This window comes from Cygnus olor, chromosome 1 (assembly GCF_009769625.2).
Source record: "Cygnus olor isolate bCygOlo1 chromosome 1, bCygOlo1.pri.v2, whole genome shotgun sequence".
Taxonomy (NCBI): Eukaryota; Metazoa; Chordata; class Aves; order Anseriformes; family Anatidae; genus Cygnus; species Cygnus olor.
This window is the reverse complement of record NC_049169.1, coordinates 79,323,895-79,339,491: the sequence shown is the minus strand read 5'-3', so window position 1 is coordinate 79,339,491 and position 15,597 is coordinate 79,323,895. Positions and strand designations below refer to the sequence as shown.

The 15,597-nt window shown below is 42.5% G+C and overlaps 1 long non-coding RNA gene across 1 annotated transcript in view; it reads right to left on the bottom strand.

Annotated features, from left to right (window-relative positions):
• LOC121074239 overlaps nucleotides 1–15,597 on the bottom strand; it is a 192,610-nt gene that overhangs the window by 41,924 nt on the left and 135,089 nt on the right. The window contains exon 4 of the long non-coding RNA XR_005822224.1: nucleotides 10,352–10,465. This is a non-coding gene — a long non-coding RNA (uncharacterized LOC121074239). The remainder of the gene's footprint in view (nucleotides 1–10,351; nucleotides 10,466–15,597) is intronic.

Sequence of the window (15,597 nt, the reverse complement as noted above, 5' to 3'; positions counted from 1 at the left end):
TCTTCAGAGTTGTTATGATTGACTTTTCACTTATACAGTACAACCACATTTATATTTAGGTCACCTATGAAATGTTTATTCATCCACCTGTTCCCTTTCTGGAAAGAAGTAGACACAGAGTGGATCCATGTTTTTTGGGTTATTTGGACCCAATAGAATGTGCATATGAAATGCAACTGACAACACACTGGATTCCTGGAATCTCAGAACCAGTGAATCACAGAATGTTTGAGGTCTGAAAGGAGCTTCTGGAGGCCATCTGGTCCAAAACCCCTGCTCAATAAGGGCCAGCTAAAGCAGGTTGTCCAGGACCATGTCCGTATGGCTTTTGATTATCTCCAAGAAGGGAGACTCCACAATCACTCTGGGCAACCTGTCTCAGTGCTCAGTCACCTGCACAGTAAATACTTGCTTCCTGATGTTGACAAAGAACCTCCCATGTTCCGGTGTGAGCCCATTGTTCCTTGTCCTGTCAATGGGCACCACTGAAAAGAGCCTGGCTCCATCTTCTTTGTACCCTTCCTTCAGGTGTTTATAAACACTGATAGGATCCCCCCTGAGCCTTCTTTTTTCTAGGCTAAACAGTCCATGATTTCTCAGCCTCTCCTGATAGGAGAGATTCTTCAGTCCCTTGATCATCTTTGTGGCCTTTCATTGCACTTTCTCCAGTATGTTTATATCTCTCTCGTACTGGGGTAATGGGGGCAGAAGAAATGTAGAGAAGTTTTTAAGCACCTGAAGGATTATGTAAATTGTTCATCCTACTGAAGGTAAACATAACAACCCCTCAGACACTCTGAATCATATCATAGAATCATACCATAGAATGGCTTGGGTTGGAAGGGACCTTAAGAATCTCATTCCACCCCCACTGATATTGGAAGGGATGCCACCCACTAGATCAGGTTGCCCAGGGCCTCATCCAGCCTGGCCTTGAACACCTCCAGGGATGGGGCTTCCACAACTTCTCTGGGCAACCTGTTCCAGTGCCTCAGCACCCTCTGAGTGAAGAATTTCCTCCTAACCTCTAATCTAAATCTCCCCTCTTTTAGTTTAAAACCATTCCCCCTTGTCCTGTCATTGTCTGCCCAAGCAAAAAGTTATTCTTCATCTTTTTTATAAGCCTCCTTTAATTATTGAAAAGCTGCAATAAGTTCACCACTAAACCTTCTCTTCTTCAAGCTGAACATCCCCAGCTCTGTCAGCCTTTCTTCATAGGAGAGGTGTTCCAATCCTCTGATCATCTTCGTGGCCCTCCTCTGGACCCCTTCTAACAGATCCACATCCTTCTTGTGCTGGGTGCCCCAGACCTGGATGCAGTACTCCAAGTGAGGTCTCACAAGGGCAGAGCAGAGGGGGGACAATCACCTCTCTCGACCTGCTGTTGTCCTTCTGGGCTGCAAGGGCACACTGCTGGCTCATGTCAAGATTTTTGTCCAATAGAACCCCCAAGTCCTTCTCTGCAGGGCTGCTGTCAATGAGTTCTTCTCCCACTCTGTAGTCCTGTCTGGGATTGCCCCGACCCAGGTGCAGCACCTTGCACTTAGAACCTCATTAGGTTCACATGAGCCCATTTCTCAAGCTTGTCCAAGTCCCTTTAGATGGCATCCCTTCCTTCTGTTATATCAACTGCACCACTCATCTTGGTGTCATATGCAAATTTGCTGAGGGTGCACTCTGTCCCACTGTCTATGATGTTGATAAAGATATTCAACAGTACCGGTCCCAGGACTGATCCTTGAGAGGCACCACTCATCACCAGCCTCCACTTGGACATAGAGCCATTGACCACCACTCTCTGGGTGCAGTCTTCAAGCCAATTCCTTATCCACTGAATGGTCCACCCATCAAATCCATCTCTCTCCAATTTGGAGATCAGGATGTCTTGTGGGACCTTGTCAAAGGCCTTACTAAGTCCAGGTAGATGACATTAGTCAGTCTTCCCTTGTCAACTGATGCAGTCACTCCATTGTAGAAGGCCACTGTGTCTGTTACCAGTTCACCTTTCTCATCCATCAGAGGGGGTACACTTTCCTTGACTTTTCTTTTCTCAGCAATGTACCTGTAGAATTTCTTCTTGTTATTTTTTGCATCCCTTGCCAAGCTCAGTTTCATCTGATGGTGCATGGGAGATGCACAGAAGTTTTGGTGGTGCATGGGAGACCCACAGAAATACTGGTGTGAGATCTGAGTTTGCTGCCACATATACAAGTCACCACACACTGCCAGAAGAAGAAGCCAGCTCAGTCTTGAAAGCTGTGTACCAGCAATAGTGCAGCAAAGTGCTATGCCCACGGCATTTGCCTCGCTACAGGGTTTATTGTGTTGGGGTGCTGCCCTACTGACATTTCTAACTTGCTCCAGCTCTGGAGGCCCATTTCTCAGAGCCAGTTTAGGAGTTGCTGCAGGGTACTCAGCGGGTGGTGGAGACGAGACCCTGGTGCTGCACAGAATTCTCACTGATATGTGTCACCAGAAACATCAATTTAGGCCATATAAGGATTAGGTTTGAGACAACCATTTGAAAAGCAGGACCCTTGTCAAGAGGCTGGTGAGCCAAGATTCAAGACAAGTCATACGAGGGGGGTGGGCTAGGCCTAGGAAGCCTTTATCAGATCAGATTTGTATCCCTTCTGGTTTATTTCTGACTGTGGGCAATGCCAGTTATTTCAAAAGAAATTCAGCTGTAGACTACTGCAGTTTATCCCCAGGGAAAGCCTAGTTTAATATTTTTGACTTGAGTCTTGAACAGAAGATTTATATCTATTTGAAAAAATGCTGATACAGATTTAAGTTTTTGGACAACATGCTCTCCAGTCCCAAGGGAAATGCATTCTGGAAAGCTCTGGAAGGGATGGTGGAGGCCTCAGAAAGACTCTTTCAGTCTCAAGCCTCAGGGGTATGGGACGAGCTTATATAAGAGCAAAGTCACTTTGGGCTTTGCAGGCTTAGGCTAGAAACAGAAATATTTCCAGAAAGATGCAAAATTCACATCTTCTGTTGTGTTAAAGGACAGTTTCTTTTCTTCAGACAGCATTTTCTCCCCTGTAAAACTGAGGACTGACGACCACGTTTTATGGTTTAACCTGGCAGGCAACCAAGAACCACACAGCCACTTACTCACTCTCCTCAGGTGGAATGGGAAGGAAAATCAGAAAGGTAAAAGTGAGAGAACTCATGGGTTGAGATGAAGACAGTTGCACAGATAAAGTAAAAGCTGCATGAGCAAGCTAAGCGAAACAAGGAATTCATCCACTGCTTATCTTCATCAGGCAGATGTTCAGCCATTTCTAGGAAAGAAGGGCCCATCACACATGTAACCATTTTCTGGGAAGATAAATGCCATCTCTGCAAGTGTCCCCCCCTTATTCCTTCTTTCCCCCAAGTTTTATTGCTGAGCATGACACCATATGATATGGGATATCCCTTGGGTCCATTTGAGTCAGCTGTCCTCCCAGCTTCTTGTGCACACACAGCCTCCTCGCTGGCAGGACAGCATGAGAAGCAAGAAAGTTTTTGACCATGTAACCACTGCTCTGCAGCAACTAAAACACCGATGTGTTATACGCACTATTTTAACCCTAAAGCCGAAACACAGCAGCATACCAGAAAATTAACTCTTTCCAAACATAAGACAGAACACAACTTCAGTTCCCACACCTCCCAGGGAACACCCAGCACCTTCCAAGAAGTTTCATTCACTGGTCAGTCCCTCTCCACCCTGCTAAAACCTGAGTGTCCCTGTAAAGCAGTAGACCAGACAAATGGTGATGTACCTCAAATGAATCCTCTCAATCTGCTTCCTCCTTCAGTAACACTCAGCTAACTTAAGATTTATTAGACTGTCAGGGAAAAACAAGGCGTTCAGGAGACCCTCCTGATCCCATCCTCAAACTCATTAACTTTCTGCTTTCCAAAGTGCCCTAGTGGTGGCATGTTAACAAAGACATGTAATTGGTAAATGAAATTGATTACACAATTGTTTGAATGAGGCTAATTGTCCATCTCTAGAGAAAAGGTATAATTTTCTACTGTGCATAAATCAAATACAGGTCTCTTAAAAGCACTAGGTAACTAGAGAGCATTTCAAATTGGCTACAAAGTGCTGGACAAAGCACTTGGCAGAAGGGAGGGCTTGGACACAAATGACCTTAGCAGCTCTTTTCTATCTCCAGTTTCTATGATTCCATGAATTTTAATTCTATGCTGCACAATTTAATTAGTGCTTGCAAAGAGCTGCAGAAAATTGATTTCCATTTTCTCTTGTAGACAGATCTTTTCCATCATCTGTTAGCTGTGAGGGTGCTGATGTACAGTTTAACTGTTTCTACAGAAACGTTCACATAAAATTGATTTGAGTTTTTCTAAAGAACTGCACATTATGGCATCACAGATAGAAAAAACTCTCAGAGGTAGTCCTAAGAAAACCCCAACCCCCTCTTCAGTAAAACAATCTGATTCTCACCACTTTGAAAGACTACTCAATATCTTATCCTTTAATCATCCTAATATCTTCATATGTCTGGATTTGAATTGCTACAGACTGTCAATTCCCAAGGAATCAATTCCTTTACCCACTTACTCCACTCATAATAGCCAATTTACTAATGACTGGTTTTGCCTTTTCCTTCTTAGTTAGAGGAGTAATGTATTTCTAGGCTATATGTGGAAACAGAGAACAATTCTTTTTCCTCCTGCCCTTGCAGCAGTGTTACTGTTACACCTTCCACTCCTGCTTGTCCTTAAAGAGGTCCTCCAAGCTTGTTCTGAACTGTTACTTTGTTCTGGTTCCTTCCTATTTTGCAGTTGCTCCTGAAGCTGTAATGACTGTATAGAGACTGTATAGAGAGAAAGAATTCTCAGTGGCTGGCCATATAAATTCCTAAATTATGAGCCTGTATATTCATGTATGTCCATGACTTCATATAGTTTACATTTTATTGCCTGTGTATCCCTTATCTTTTCTGTTTACTGCATCATGATACTGATTTCCTTTTTTTTTTTTTTTTTTTTTTTTTTTTTTTTTTGTATATGTGGTCAACATCTGCCTTGTCCATTCTAGTGCTTCAGACCTGGTGTGTTCTAGCATGAGAATCTGATATAGTCCATTGGCAGAGCTTTCATGCCTAGGTCAATCAATGTTTCTGTTATAAATAACAGGTTTCATGATTTAACATTTCTTGTGCAAAAAAAAAAAAAAAAAAGAGACATACGATTCATGGTTCTAATGCTACTTCTGGACATTTTCACCCCCACAAATTCTCTCTTATAGAAGAAACAAAGGAACTGGTGGTATGTTTGATCTTTCTATGGCAAGTCATACTTTATAGGATTGGTCTGTAAGGTACACAAGTGCTCTGTGTTACATGGTGATGGATATTTAGGGTGCTATGTTCTTTCATTCCCACTAAACTAAAACCCTATCACCTGTGACAGCTGTGAAATAGAATTTGTAATGCCCTAATTATTACCATATTATTTTTTTTCCCAACTGAGCTATTACTCTTAAATGATTAATGCTCTTCATCAGCTTCTTATATTTTGCTTCTTGTTTTTTTTTTTTTTTTTTTTTTTTTTTTTTCTTATCTACATTACATTGATTTTCTTGTATAGTCTAATATGGTATAAAACCTAAAGAGATCCCAGACACAAAGTCCCTTCAATCTTCTAAGGTCTCTAAAAAGGCCCAAGAATGTCAGCTGTCTAAGATTTCCATCAGTATTAAGATTTTAACTCCACTAGATAACCCTAATATAAATGATTAATTCAGCCTTGTTCATTAGTCCACAAAGGTAACCACTCCCACCATTCATTATAACATAAATTTAGACAAGAGGATTACGACCTTCAGTAGCACCGATTAACTCACAGGAAGACAAAGTGAATAGTTTTTGCAAAGAGGCAACAAATAATAATTTGTATTATGAACTCTTACTTCTGGAGCTGATTTGTTTCAACTCCCTGTACCAGAAAGGAGAACACTATGTTCTGTGAGTGTGCTGAATAAGAAATTCTCCCTAAAAACACAGCATAATATACAAATAAACACTTTGCAATGGGAAGATAGCAGAAGGAAGGTGTTGAGACTTGTCTAAAGCCACACAGGGTGTTAGTGTCACAGTCCAGATTAGGATTTTGCAAATCACTCATCATTTCTCTCACTTGACCTGGTATCTGGGTGTTATTCAGAGAATCACAAAGAATCCTGACAAGTTTTACCTTTGTTCCTACCACTGGCACTGAAGTAGGATCTGACAACACATGCATAGAATGAAGATTCTACCCCAGCGTCCTTCCCTTCAGCAGATAACTAAGACAAAAGTAATCTGGCTGAACGGTACAAAAAAATTAGGTGAAAGCTGTAGCATACATTCTGTGTGACTGCAAAATAAGTTGAGACAGGTAGGTCTGCTAAGAAATAAATACAAGCAGGGAGGTGGTCTTGACACATGTTACTGCTACCATCCAGATGTTTTTTGTTTTGGTTTGGTTTGGTTTGATTTTTGGACAGAAAATGGAGTGTGAGGTAGATCTCCAGGATCTATCAGAAAAAGGAAGAGCTTGCCAAACATCAGTAATTCTTTCCATAGCATCTGTGATCCCCAGCTATGCATAGGTCAGAAAAACTACCTATTATTATTATTATTATTATTATTATTATTATTATATAGCATATATGATAGTGTATTTACATAGGATATCAACTTTCATTGCAAGTCTTGCTTGAAAATCATTATAGTGACTGACTGTGATAATCTTTCCATGCTTGTCATAAAAAGACAAATGATGTAGGTGAAGTGTTTAACCAAAATATAAAGCTAAAGGACATTCAAATCACATGTCCTATTCTCTGCATGAACATTACTCTCCTGTCAACAGGATCCAGAATCTGCCTGGTATAATAAGCTCCCTAGAGCTAGCTAGTGATCATCATATCAGTTTACCAATACAGTCCCTGTCTCTGATAACACTCTTGTTTCTGGGACATCTATGCCTTGGTTGCCCTTCAGGTAGATGTAATGACCTAAGCTTCCTTGTAACAGAAGGATATGGACAACTGATTCTGGGATCATTTATTTATTTATTTATTTTCCTTTTTTTTCCTAGTTACTTTCTTTGAGAATTTTGTGCTAGATAAAATAACAAAGATAAGGACTTCTTAGATGAAGGATCATACCCACACACTTTTACAGTCAGATCCCATACCATTCCTAGAATCCCTGGAGAGAATTACAAATAGGGCATAGAAAGATAAAGCAAAACTTTTAGAGCATTTCTGTCCTTCATAATTCTTATAATTCCTAAAAGTCTGTGGATTTTGATTACTATCTTCAAGACAAAAGACAAAGTTCCCTTTCCTGTCACTCTCCAGCATATGGTAATAGTTCAGTACTTGTAGCTGAAGAGTATATGCCATTCTTAAAGACTAATGCAATGTCACTTTTTTTCCCATATTGCAGGATTTTATTTTCTGTAGCTCCCTCTATGAATAAAAGGGCAAGGATAGACGACAACAGCTAGCATAACTAGTGATAGTACCTGCCATCACACCAGCACAGCTTGAGAATCATAGGGCACTGTTCCAGACACAGGACTTTGAGACATGCCAGCTTTATCCAATTCAATAAATGGTTTAATTCACAGTAATTGCAACATCTAGAGCAGTCTTCACTAACCCAGGTAGAATTCCTAATTGGATACAGACCTATCCCCCCAGCTAGATAACGCCTACAAAAGCACTATTTAAAACCAATGGATTACAGTCATTCTCATTGTTCCTCTGAAACTGAGGGTGTGAATCAATTTGAAATTCAGTAAGTGTTCCTACCAGCAATGGGCATCAGAGCCTATGATGTAGTACAGCAAGTGAGAACTAGAGGCAGCAATGAGGCTATGAATGTGAGAAGTCTAAATAAAGAAGATCTAAGCTCAATCAATATTTTGTGTGATCCAGGATGGTTTTTCACATATATATTACACACATATATTATAATTTCATATATAAAATGCAATTATACTGTTACACGTAAACATTTGAAGGAATTTTTGCTTCCTTTCAAAGGTTTCCAAAATGTTAACCTGGGAAATATTACAGATAAATCATGCAAATAGAGAACCGTCTTAGTTTTCAAAATTGTTTCAACTGCTTTCATGAAAGATACTTTTTTGGCTAGATTAGGTCAAGAGTTATTGGTGAAATGCCATAACAGAGATGTACAAATATTAGATAACCAGAGAGCATTTCAAACAAATATTTCATTACCTCTGCCTTCGCCCCTGTACTCCTTGACAACATTTATTTTTGTAGCAACTAATGCATTTTACTCTGATGGTACCAACTCCGTGCACTGAGATATAGAAAAAATGAAGACATTTTAAATAGTAAAACATTAAAACACAGCTGAAGCTCTATAGATTGTTGAGATTTATGATTCTTGCCCAGGGACTGTCACAAGCTAAGTCGCAAATGAGCCCCAAAAAATGGTGTGGATTAAGAGGACATGGAGGGCACTTAGACACTGTTTTCTCACAGAGTCATTCCACACATGAAGCTGAACAAGCTCAGCACCAATTTCCTAATGAGGTAATGGAGTCACTGATCACTTAAAATCACTAAAAATCTACTGCCACCTTTCATAAGACTGGAGAGGGCAAAGAGATTTAGGGTTGCAGTGCAGTTAATTACATTCAACCTGCTTAGACTACCCTGCATTTTCAATATTACAGAGTAATATATTTCTGCAAATTGCTGGGTAGTAATTTTAGGAGCTAAAAGGAGAGTTTTACTGTGGCAGATGACTACCAGTTGTTACTTACAGGTTGAGGATAATTATAGAATCACAGAATATCCTGAGTTGGAAGCGACCCACAAGGATCATTGAGTCCAACTCTTGGATCTGCACAGGACCTCCCAAAAATCAAACTGTATGTCTGAGAGTGTTGTCCAAAAGCTTCTTGAATTCCATCAGGCTTGCTACTGTGACCACTTCCCTGGGGAGCCTGTTTCAGTGCAAAACCACTCTCTCAGTGAAGAAACTTTTCCTAGTATCTATCCTGAACCTCCCCTGACACTGCTGTTCGCTTGGGTCCTGTCACTGTCCCCAGAGAGCAGAGCTCAGTGCCTGCTCCTCTGCCCCTCCCATGAGGATGCTGCAGGCCACCATGAGGCCTCCCCTCAGCCTCCTCTTCTCTAGGCTAAACAAACCAAGTGACTTCAGCCGCTCCTCATACATCTTACCCTCTAGACCCTTCACAATCTTTGTTGACCTCCTTTGGATTCTCTCTAATAGTTTTATGTCCTTCTTATATTTTGGCACCCAAAACTGCACACAGTACTCCAGGTGAGGTGTAGAGCAGAGCAGGACAGTCACTTCCCTCAACTGGCTAGCAATACTGTGCTTGATGCACCCCAGCATACAGTTGGCCCTTTTGGCTGCCAGGGCACATCATTGATTCATATTCAACTTGCTGTCAACCAGAACCCCTAGATTCCTTTCCATGGAAGCTGTTCTCCAGCCTCTTGTTCCTAGTCTGTACATATATCCAGGGTTGCCCCATCCCAGGTCCAGAATCTGGCACTTGCTCTTGTTCAACTTCATATTGTTGGTGACTGACCAGCCCTCTAATCTGTCAAGGTCTCTCTGCAAGGCCTCTCTCCCACCAAGGGAGTCAACAGCTCCTCACAATTTATTGTCATCTGCAAACTTGCTTAGTATACCTTCAAGTCCTGCATCCAAGCAATTTATGGAAACATTGAAGAGAACTGGCCCTAAAATGGAGCCCTGGAGAACCCCACTAGTGACTGGCTGCCAGCCTGATGTAAACCCATTTACTATAAGCCTTTGAGCCTGACACATCAACCAATTATTCACACATCACATTATATATTAGTCTAGCTGTATGCTGGACATTTTGTCCAGAAGGATACTGTGAGAAATGGTATTGAAAGCTTTGCTGAAATCCAAAAAGATTACATCAACTAACATCCCTTGGTCAACTAGGTGGTGGTCTTGTCATAAAGGGAAATTAAGTTCGTTAAGCAGGACCTTCCTCTCATGAACCCGTGTTGGCTGTGGCCAATGACTGTGTTGTCTTTCGGGTGTTTTTCAGTAACTCCCAGAATAATCTTCTACATAACTTTAAGAGGCACTGAAGTGAGACTGACAGACCTGTAATTACCATGGTCTTCTTTTTTGTCCTTGAAAATTGGAACAATGTTTGCCAGCTTCCTGTCAACCAGGACCTCTCCAGATTCCCAAGACAGTTGGAAAATAATTGAGAGGTATCTCACGATGACATCAGCCAGCTCTTTTGAGTACCCTGGGATGATCCCATCAAGTATCATACTTACATGCATCCAGCTGGGGCAGCAAATTCCACGCAGTCTCAGACCTGGCTGGGAGATTATCATTACTACAGTCACGGTCCTCCAACTCAGGGCTCTGGTGGTCCCAGGGCCCATCATCTGTGTTGAAGATAGAGGCAAAAAAGGCGTTAAGCATCTCTGTTTTGTCTACATCCCTATTTGTGAAGTGACCATCCTCATCAAGTAATGGACCAATGTTATCTCTGGTACTCCTTTTCCTGTCAAGATATATAAAAAAGCCCCCTTTTTTTTGTCCCCCACAGTAATGGTCAGCTTCAACTCTAATTGAGCTTTGGCAGCATGAATTTTCTCCCTACAATGGCGAACAGCATCTCTGTAGCCCTCCCATGTCGTCTGACCTCATTTCCAGTGGCCATACATTTCCTTTTTCTGCCTAAGCTCTTTTAAACTCAACTACTTCATGGCACTCCCCCTCCAAACATAAATCGTTTAATAATTGGCCAAATGTTACATATCAGCCCTATTTTTAGGGGACCAGAGATCTCAAAATTCGTAAGTCCTGATACATTTTGTAAAAATGGGCTGTTGGACAGCAGAAAGTGACTCTATTAGTTCTTCATTGAGGGTAATGATGGAGTATGATTTGAGTCTTTGTTAACTATAAGAAAATACACACCAGAGGTCAAGCTTGAGACATAAACCTATGGGAATCAAGACCTTGTTAACTTCACTATAAATAGTATGAATTTCAGTAACCATTAGAGACTCCTAACATTTCATGCTGTATGTATGAAGTTGGGAGCTCTGCAGCCAATATTATTGTAATAATAAGCTTTTCTCCTTGTGACTAAAGATAAGAAATGTGAATGTAGATAATGTGGTAAATAGGACATTGAGAACAAGATTGCTTGGGAAACCTGTGATTACAGCAAGAAAAGAACAAAAACTGTAGAGGAAGAAAGAAGATAAATGAAATAAATGTTTTGTGTGGATTAATATCAAAGTAATCTTATATAAACCTAATAAAAATACTGAAAACTGAAAAGAGAATTAGTAACTTAGTATGATAACATGTTGCATGTTTGAGGTAATGTCACATGATAGTAGACCAACTAGCATGTGATATTCTTTATTTGAATTCACACAAAGCAAGCATTGCTTTTAACACTTCTGAAACAGTCTAATACTTCACAGTCTTTCTTTCAGTGTACGTAAAATTATGTCTGCATATGTCTGTATTTGTTGATAAGTATTAAAGCATACTGAATTTGTGTGCCATCTGTGCATTTTCTTAACTTGTTCCATCCATGCTGTTTGGAAAGATTAAAGGGAATGAGTACAAAAAGGTAAGATACTGGATTATTGTTAAGGTATGATTTTCTTTGAAGAAGCAAGATTTGCCACAGACAGCAGGATTACAGTTGACCGAGGGACTTGGAATTGAATTGAGGAAAGGTGTGTACAAGTATGCTTTTATGAATTTGGTTTCAATGGGACAAATTCGTATGTTCAGGATTATAGTGGATTCAGAGCAGTATTTGCATATCCGCATAGCCTCGTATTTCAACATTGTAAAACCCTTACAACTAATTTCACACAGAATCACAGAATCACAGAATCGTCTAGGTTGGAAGAGACCTCCAAGATCATCTAGTCCAACCTCTGACCTAACACTAACAAGTTCTCCACTAAACTATATCACTAAGCTCTACATCTAAATGTCTTTTAAAGACCTCCAGGGATGGTGACTCAACCACTTCCCTGGGCAGTCCATTCCAATGCCTAACAACCCTTTCCGTAAAGAAGTTCTTCCTAATATCCAACCTAAACCTCCCCTGGCGCAACTTTAGCCCATTCCCCCTCGTCCTGTCACCAGGCACGTGGGAGAATAGACCAACCCCCACCACTCTACAGCCTCCTTTAAGGTACCTATAGAGAGCGATGAGGTCTCCCCTGAGCTTCCTCTTCTCCAGGCTAAACAAGCCCAGCTCCCTCAGCCGCTCCTTGTAAGACTTGTTCTCCAGACCCCCCACCAGTCTCGTCGCCCTTCTCTGGACTCTCTCGAGCACCTCCATGTCCTTCTTGTAGCAAGGGGCCCAAAACTGAACACAGTACTCGAGGTGCGGCCTCACCAAGCCGAGTACAGGGGGACAATCACCTCCCTAGACCTGCTGGCCACGCTGCTTCTTATACAAGCCAGGATGCTGTTGGCCTTCTTGGCCACTTGAGCACACTGCTGGCTCATATTCAGCTGCCTATCAACCAGTACTCCCAGGTCCTTCTCGGCCAGGCAGCTTTCCAACCACTCATCTCCCAGCCTGTAGCGCTGCTTGGGGTTGTTGCGCCCCAGATGCAGGACCCGGCACTTGGCCTTGTTGAACTTCATACAGTTGACCTCAGCCCATCGGTCCAGCCTATCCAGATCCTCCTGCAGAGCCTTCCTTCCCTCGAGCAGATCGACACACGCACCTAACTTGGTGTCATCTGCAAACTTACTGAGGGTGCATTCGATCCCCTCACCCAGGTCATCGATAAAGATATTAAAGAGGACTGGCCCCAGCACTGAGCCCTGGGGGACTCCACTAGTAACCGGCCTCCAACTGGATTTGGCTCCATTCACCACAACTCTTTGGGCCCGGCCATCCAGCCAGTTTTTAACCCAACAAAGCGTACGCCAGTCCAAGCCACGAGCAGCCAGTTTCTTGAGGAGAATGTTGTGGGAAACGGTGTCAAAAGCCTTACTGAAGTCAAGGTAGACCACATCCACAGCCTTCCCCTCATCCACCAAGCGCGTCACTTGGTCATAGAAGGAGATCAGGTTCATCAGGCAGGACCTGCCTTTCATAAACCCATGCTGACTGGGCCTGATCGCCTGGTTGCCCTTCAAGTGCCACATGATGACATTCAAGATAATCTGCTCCATGAGCTTCCCTGGCACTGAGGTCAAACTAACAGGCCTATAGTTCCCCGGGTCTACCCTCCGGGCCTTCTTGTAGATAAGCGTCACGTTTGCTAGCCGCCAGTCAACTGGGACCTCTCCTGATAGCCAGGACTGCCAATAAATGATGGAAAGCGGCTTGGCCAGCTCCTCCGCCAGTTCGCTCAGTACCCTCGGGTGGATCCCATCCGGTCCCATCGACTTGCATACATCCAAGTGCTGTAGCAGGTCGCCAACCATTTCCTCGTGGATAGTGAGGGCCACATCCTGTTCCCCCTCCCCTTCTACCAGCTCAGGGTACCGGGTATCCAGAGAACAACTGGTCTTGCTGCTAAAGACTGAGGCAAAGAAGGCATTGAGTACCTCTGCCTTTTCCTCATCTTTTGTAACTAAGTTTCCCCCCACATCCAATAAAGGATGGAGATTCTCCTTAGTCCTCCTTTTTGTGTTGATGTATTTGTAAAAACGTTTTTGTTATCTTTAACAGCAGTAGCCAGATTGAGCTCCAGATGAGCTTTGGCCTTTCTAATTTTGTCCCTGCACAGCCTCGCAACATCCTTATAGTCCTCTTGAGTAGCCCGCCCTCTTTTCCAAAGATTATAAACCCTCCTTTTTCTCCTAGGCTCGAGCCACAACTCTCTGTTCAGCCAGGCTGGTCTAGTTCCGCGCCAGCTCATCTTTGGGCACGTGGGGACAGACCGCTCCTGAGCCATTAAGATTTCCTTCTTGAAGAGTGCCCAGCCTTCCTGGACTCCTCTGCCCTTCAGAACCTCCTCCCAAGGGACTCTGCCAACCAGTGTCCTGAGCAGCTCAAAGTCAGCCCTCCGGAAGTCCAAGACAGCGGTTTTACTGGTCCCCTTCCTGACTTCACCAAGAATAGAGAACTGAACCATTTCGTGGTCACTCTGCCCAAGACAGCTCTCAACCACCACATCTCCCACCAGTCCGTCACTGTTTGTGAACAGAAGGTCTAGCGGGGCACCTCCCCTGGTAGGCTCTCTAACCAGCTGCATCAGGAAGCTATCTTCCACGCTCTCCAGAAACCTCTTTGACTGCTTTCTCTGGGCTGTGTTGTGCTTCCAGGATATGTCTGGGAATTTGAAGTCCCCCACGAGAGCAAGCGCTGACGATTTCGCGGCTTCTGCCAGCTGCCTGTAGAACTCCTCATCTGTCTCCTCATCCTGGTTCGGTGGTCTATAACAGACCCCCACCAGGATGCTTGCCTTGTTGGCCTTCCCTCTGATCCTAACCCATAGAGACTCAACCTTATCATTCCCAGCCTCAAGTTCCTCGACATCAAAACACTCTCTAATATAGAGAGCCACACCACCACCCCTTCTGTGCTGCCTGTCCCTTCTGAAGAGCCTATAGCCAGACATTGGAGCACTGATAAAAACAGCTCAATATGGTTGGAATGTAACAGATGAGAAGAGTGGTTTTTAAAGGCTTCTTGCTGTAGGTTAAGTTGGAGAACAGCAGCTTTTCATCTATTCCTTTGTAGATCTGCAGTGAAGAATTTCAGGGAAGGATATAGATTTAGTGATAAACAAGTGAAGTGGTTAGAACCTCTCGGTCTAATGATATTCTACTTTATTATTATTATTATTTTTAATGGAGTTTATTCCAAATCATAGTCCAATCATTAATTTGTTTAAGCAGTTTCCGCAGTAATTGGCTGTAGCGAACACACAAAGTCTTATATGGCTGGTATGATGGTTCTGCCATTAATTTATAAAAATAAATCACAACTTAGATGTCACTTTGCAGTCCCATATAGGGAATTGATATCCAGCTGGAAAATATGCTGGTTTACTTTTTTTTTTTTTTTTTTTCATAAAGCAATAATGCAATTTGTTTTCAAGGTTGACCAAAACCCCAAGACAGCATAACAGCATCAAGACTGGTTAGCACAAGCTAATGCTTTGGGTCCTTATTGTTTCCAGTGTGGAAAATGGCTTTTGGTGAACTGCACATCACAGAGATCTTCAGAATACACACACAAACCAGAGGCCATATCGTTGGATATCTTTCCAATATAAGGTTATTCCCTGTTTTTAATTTCCTGAAGCTGTATCAATATTTTCTCAAAAACTGGCAACAAGCACCTTCTAGAGCTGTTTGGAAGACAAGAATTTTCCATTTTTATTATCATCTTAGGGGTTTCAGCATTTGTTTTGTTCTGCTGTTTTTGGAAGAAAAAGTGAATTTGAGCAAAAATTGCACTGGAAAACATTTTCCCCTCTTAGGAGAAATAAAAAAGACCAGCCCCACCACTACAATGCATATTGAGGGACAGACAGAAAAATTGTGCCACTGAGCGGGACTAAGGTTC